The following is a 6,949-nucleotide window of genomic DNA, read 5'->3' as shown; positions in this document are numbered from 1 at the left end:
AATTGCAATATTTCTGTTATGACATTGTCCATGTGCTGGGACTATTTGTGCACAGCTAGTACGTCTTTTGTGGCTGCAAATATGACCTAAAGGTTTTTAAAGTTCGCCTCCCATTAAAGTCAATGGGGCAGCCGCGAACTCGCGGTTCGTGGACTTTTGAGAAAATTTGCAGCTGGCGTTCGCGAACCGGCCCGGCCGATGTTCGTCCATCACTAGTCTTCAAGTGAACATAAACATTTACCAGGAACTTGTATATTCAGCATTATATTTTGCTCTCTTTTGCACTGTCTTGTGGCCAGTTGTGATGGCTAGCCAGCCATGTAAGTACAGTTTGAAAATTGTAAAGGAGTCTCTTTGTCTCTTGTTTGTTATCCTTAAATGTAGTAATCTGGATGAGGGGCTCCGACATAAGCCCCCTGCTCGTCCTTCACTCTTACAGACCAGGCCTGACCTGACCCATCTGGGCGGCGGACCTCTACTCGGTCTATATGAATGGAGCGCCCATAGTTCCACTGGGCCTTTACAGCGGTAAATCCTTCTTTAAGCTCTGGTTCGGGCGAGTCCCGATATGGTTTAGGGACAAAAAGGAAATCCCATATAGACTCACCGCACCGGAAGTCTCTGTATTTTTCACCCAATATCATTACTTCTCTCGGAGCATAGGGGTAATCGTGCCCATATTCAAGTGCCACCTTTCGTTGTATCCACCTTTGCATATGGGAAAGCCGGGGAAGAGTCTTCCTGTTGCCTCTCCCAGGTGGAGAAAATGGGGTTATTACCCGCTGAATTATATTCTCATATGCGGCATTCTGATCCCGAGCCCGGGCAATATTACCAGGAGGGGTTAAATCTGGAATCCTTTTAACCACTTGCCGACTGCCTAACGCCGATCTACGTCGGCAGTCAGCCCCTCACAGGCAAAGTGACGTAGGTCTACGTCACTAGCTTGTGAGGGTCTAGGGAGCGAGCGCGCGCCCCCGGAGGCGCGCTCCCGCGTGGTCACGGACCCCCCCGCGCGTGTGACCAGCGGACCCGATGTCCGCCGGTCACTCGGCGATCGGCGGGGGAGAGGGAGAATGTCAGGCAGCTTGTGTAAACAAGCCACCTGTCATTCTCCTCGCTGTAAAGACACTGATCACACGGATCTAGTATGTAGATCCGTTGATCAGTGTCCTTACAGCTCAAGCCACAGCCAATCACAGTAGAAAGCACGCCCCTAGGGATACACACAGCCCCTCCCTCCCAAATAAAGTTAACCCCTTCAATACCAGTGTATTTTTACAGTAACAGTGCATATGTATAGCACTGATTACAGTAGAAATGTCACTGGTAACCCCAAAAGTGTCACAAATGTCAGTCAAGGGTCCAATCTGTCCGCCCCAATGTCGCAGTACCGCAAAAAAAAAATCGCAGATCGCCGCCGCCATTACGCGTTAAAAAAAACCAACAAAAATGACAAAAATCTTTCCCTTTGTTAGTAAACGCGATAACTTTTGCGCAAACCAATCAAAATACGCTTTTTGCGATTTTTTTTTACCAAACATAGGTAGCATAAAACAAATTGGCCGAAAATGTTAAAAAATTTTGATTTTTACATTTTTTTGGGGGGGAATTTCATATAAAAAAAATGTGAAAAATATTGCTATTTTTGCATAATTGACGCTCTTTTTTTGTTTATAGCGCGTGATCAAAAAATCGCACAGGTGATCAAATACCACCAAAAGAAAGCTCTGTTTGTGGGAAAAAAAGGACGCCAAATTTGTTTAGGTACAGTGTCGCACGACCGCGCAATTGTCCGTTAAAGTCACGCAGTGCCGAATCGCAAAATACCCCCTGGTCGGAATGGGGGTAAAATCTTCCGGGGCTTAAGTGGTTAACATAAGTTTCACAGAATCCCAGCTTTTGAGATAATCCCCCCTCTCTCCATAGCTTCCTTGTCCTCAATTGTCACTGAAATTTCAGGACGTGGGGAGCTGCTCCTAGCTTCTGACCCCCAGTCCCACTCTGTCTCGTCAGCCTATCCCCAATAGTCAATCCCCTCCTCTATGGAACCATATCTGCACTTTAAGGATGGGGATCTTATGGGTACAATTCCTGCTTCCTCCTCACCACTGGTACTAGTAGGTGAGGCTTGAATAGCTGCGGGCCTTGTGGGCTGCTGAATAGCAATGGGAGCAGATCCTGCCACTACTGCTGCGGTAGATGCATCTTCCGGCCACCCTCCGGCCGCTTGTGCTGGCATGCATCCCCTTCCTAGAGAGCTCTGTGACCGAGCCCCCCTTACAGATACTGAGGGCCCACTGTCTGCTGGCATGGCCTCCAGCTTCATCATTAAACGCAGCATGTCCCTCCCGCCTCCGCTGAGGAACTTGGATTCTGTCCCGGTCACCTCCTGAGTGAGTCCTGACTCCCAATTGGCATACAACTTCTTGGGCCGGCCCTCGCTTCTCTCTGCCCGCAGCAGTAGATAGCCACATTGCCCACATTGGACCCACGCTTGCACTTTTAACGTTATGTTAGCACATTGAGGACATACCGCTCCTAGGTACTCCAGGCCGCCCCCATGCACAGCGCAAGTCCGCCTTCAGGCACCATCTGGATGCCTGTGTCCCATACTAGGTGCTCTGGTGTCTGCCTAGCAGAGTTTCCGCCGATGGAAGCAGCAATAGCGGTCACACTCTTCTGCTCTCTCACAAACGCCATGTTCCTCTCTACTACACGTGTCTCCCTCGAAGCCACACCCAAAGGAAGGGGTATTAATAGGACTCCCTTGGTCACTCCTGATTGGCTGGATGTTCCCGCTATCTCCACCCTTTCGCCATTGAGGGCGGTAACTACTCCTGCTAGGTGGGTCTGTGTAAAGCGCGCTCTCCCGTGCGGTACAGTAACTCTTCCCCTGCCATGCTCTCTCACTCTAGCCCACAGGGAAGTTGCTGCAAAGCAGACCATGTCACTTGCCAGACATGCATCCACTCTCCTTACTTGCACCAGGACCACAACTGCGCCTTCCTCAGTTCACACTGATGCGATGTGGGAACACTGCGAATATATCTGCGTGTTCCCGCATCGCATCCGCAGCACAGGCAGTTCACACTGCCATATGCGATACGCTGGGGGTGTCAATTCAAAGTTAACAACATCCCCAGCTCAGATCGCATATCGCAGTGTGATCTGACAGTTCTCACAGAATTCAAACTGTATAACTGTATGGCTGAATTTGCACCGAGCAAACATCGCATGTCATTTTTGGAGCATTGCGCTCCAAATTACGTGTGATCTCTGTGATCCCATCAGTGTGAATCGGCACTAAGACATTTACGATGCGCAGCCATTCTTGGCATTGGATCAGGAAGAGGAGGTCGTGTAGCACCACCCCCGCAGGAGCTGCTGATTAGATTATTGGGTCTACGTCCTGCCTAACAACCCACAGAATTGGCTCGAACCCTCCCTAGGCACAACTGACCCAGAATAGGACTGGAATACCAAATGGCTACACAGATTGGAATATAACACTTCAATAAATAATAATGACCTGTTACCTCTCTCCAGCTGCAGTCCTTCTGGGTAATACAAGGTGACCACACACAAGCTTGCTTTTAAACAGGAAAGTTATTTACTGTAAATCAAATAAACAGTTTCGATACAGTAAAATATGACTTTGTAAAAGGATATACTGATTAATTAATCAAAGATAAGATAAATACTGTGATATCACTCCTCAAGGGCACATTAATTGTTTCAGGAAATGTCTCAGAGCCTATAGGACCACCATCTTAATCACTATTATACTTTTGGAAATAAGGCTCAGCATTCAGTTAGACACAGTACCAGAATGTCAGACCTATCTGAGTCCGCTGTTTCTTCTCTATATCTTCGCTAGCAACGTTGGTGCACTCGCGATTTGTAATCCACATTGAGGATGGGTGATCAATAGAGAGAATGGCAGCAAACAGTTAGTAATCACCGCGGGGTGTCTGTGCAGGATTGGCGGTAAAACTTCTGTACTGGGCCACCTGGTATATTGCCTTCTACTACTCTAAGGCTAATCCTGACTAAAGTTACTTCTTTGATAGATAGAGTCAGTTTTTGGGCAGGTGCCCTCTCACCAACAGGACTGTCTCCCAGGAAGCCTCCGCTGCGGTCTCAGTCTCCGGCCTCTGTCACCAGCCGCGCTAGGTATTTGGGGTGGATGAGTCTGGTCTCTGTAGAACATCGATGGGACCTCCAGGAGGGATCCTCTACTGGAGATGAAACACTGCAACTTAGTCACTTAAGGCCCAGGAGTTTCGGCCTAGCATGCTGCATCAGCCCACAGCGCTGGCATCCTGCTTGTCTCACTGTGTCTTTCCCAAGAGAGTGAGTCTGGCTCCTCCCTTCCTTTATAAAGCTTCCCCCAGAAGGCTGTGCGGTGCAGCAGTGCACCCTGGTACTCTCAAAGCACTATGGGCGATGAAGACTGCTCAACTTCCTGAAAGGAAAATAACATCAAAAGAAATTCCATAGCCGCTGCAATGTGTCCTTTTGGCCACTAGATGGAGCCGAGTTCCTCTCAAATGTCAAGCAGCAGTCTTTTAGAACTTGTATAATGGAAGACCCCGCTACAGTAGCAACAGCTGCCACTCAGCAGTCTGACGACAGTACCGAGATCAAACCAAAGAGGTTGGTCCCCGCTGTTGCTGCCTACTCCAAGATCTCTAATGTTAGTGGTGGGGAAGGTGACATCGATGATGCAGAGGCAAAATTTCTGCAGTACCCAAATACACTATTGTGAAAGTATATTGTTATATAACACCCCCGCTTCAATCTGTCATTTTGGGGGGCCACTGGTCTATCACACCAGTTATAATACTTTTTTCTAATTGCGTTTGTCACTCTTTGTAGTATCGCTGCAGAACCGCTCACCAGTCACAATTCTGCACAATACAAATCCACTATAATATGCTTTCTATATTCATCCAGCATTGTGACTTCCTCATCTTCCTGCTCCTACTCCTCGACGGCTTTACCAATGACACGACGCAATACACACTCCAGAACGAAGGCCTAAGGTACGATGTCAACGATTGGCTGTGACTGACCAGTTTGGTGATCTCATCAAATGGCTGCAGAAGTCTGCATGTGTCGCGCATGAGCAGCCACTGGCTCTGTGAAAAAAAACCACGCTCCCCAGAACCTGTCCCCAGAGTTCGTACAGGTAGTCGTTAACTGCACGTTTCTGCTGGAGCAGCCTATCAAGCATATACAAGGTTGAGTTCCATCGCGTCGAGCAGTCACAAATAAGACGTATGATGGGCAGGTTGTGTCGCCGCTGAATGTCAGCAAGGCGAGCCATGGCTATGTAAGATCTTCTGAAATGGGCCAAGATTTTCCTGGCCTGCCGCAAGACGTCCTGGACCCCAGGGTATTTGACATTGAATCGCTGCACGACCAAGTTCAGGACGTGTGCCATGCATGGCACTTGTGTAATTTTGCCCTGTTTCACCGCGCTCAGCAGATTGGCACCGTTGTTGAACACCACTTTACCAACTGTAAAATTGAGCGGTGTTAGCCACTGATCTGCCTGTGAACGCAAAGCTGAAAGGAGTGCAGGACCAGTGTGGCTCTTGGCTTCCAGGCACAACAGACGCAACACAGCATGGCAACGTCTCACCTGGCATGTCGAATAGGTTCTGGGTATCTTGGGCGGCGCAGCGGAAGAGACGGTGGCAGCGGAAAAGGAGGAGTCAGCTGAGGAGGAGAGGGAGGATGGAGTAGGAGGAGGAGAAGAAGAGGCAGGCCTGCATGCAATCCGTGGCGGTAAAACCAAATCTACACGGGTGCCACAGGTTACATGCTTGACGGCCATCAGAAAGTTCACCCAGTGGGCAGTAAAAGTTATATACCTTTCCTGTCTGTGTTTGCTAGACCACGTGTCTGTGGTCAGATGTATCTTGGCACCAACACTGTGTGCCAGAGATACATTCACTTGCCGCTGAACATGGCCATATAGCTCTGGGATGCTCTTCTGCGAGAAATATTTCCTTCCTGGGACCTTCCATTGCGGTGTTCCAATGGCCACAAATTTTTGAAAGGCTTCCGAGTCCACCAGTTTATATGGCAGTAGTTGGCGGGCTATCAGCTCCGACAAGCCAGCGGTCAACCGTTGGGCAACAGGGTTATCCGGCGTCATAATTTTTTTACCCTCAAACATTTTGGCCACGGAAACCTGCCTTTTTCTAGAAAAACGTGAGGACGCCATGATGGAAGGTGGAGTGGAGGACAATTGTGAGGAGAGAGGAGAAGGAGAAGAGGCTGGACGGTGAGAGCCTGGAGTGACGCTTTGTGGGTTCTGACGGCGTTGCTCCCACTCGGCTCGGTGATGGGAGTCCAGGTGCTTTTTTAGGCCCCTTTCACACAGGAGGACCGTTCAGATCCGCTTGTCCGTTTTTTTTTTTTAGCGGATCTGAACAGTCCCTCCATGCATGTCTATGGGGCATCGGATGTCAGCGGGGACATGTCCGCTGACATCCGATCTGAACCGTCAAATCTGGACGGATGGAAACCCTATTTTCCATCCGTCCAGTGGAGCATCCCTAGGTGAGTGTTGGGCTTACCGCGACTTATGCGTTGACTGCAAAGGCTTCATCATGAGGGAACACATAGACCGACAGGTGTCCGACTACATCGGGTTAACGGCCGATGTGGATGCTCTGAGAAGTGATGAACCCCTGTACTACTGGGTGGGCAGGCTTGACTTCTGGCCAGAGCTTGCAGAATTGGCTTGCCCCTCGTCCAGTGTCCTGTCCGAAAGGACGTTCAGCGCAGCAGTGGGGATCGTGACCGATAAGCTCACTCGTCTAGCTCACGACAGTGTTGACTACCTCACATTTCTAAAAATGAATAAGGATCTCGGAGGAATTCAACACATGTGACTAATAGACCATGTTTCATTCAAATTCCTCATGACAGG

The sequence above is a fragment of the Pelophylax lessonae genome, assembly GCF_965119305.1.
Source record: "Pelophylax lessonae genome assembly, chromosome: 11".
NCBI lineage: Eukaryota > Metazoa > Chordata > Amphibia > Anura > Ranidae > Pelophylax > Pelophylax lessonae.
This window is presented reverse-complemented; position numbering follows the sequence as displayed.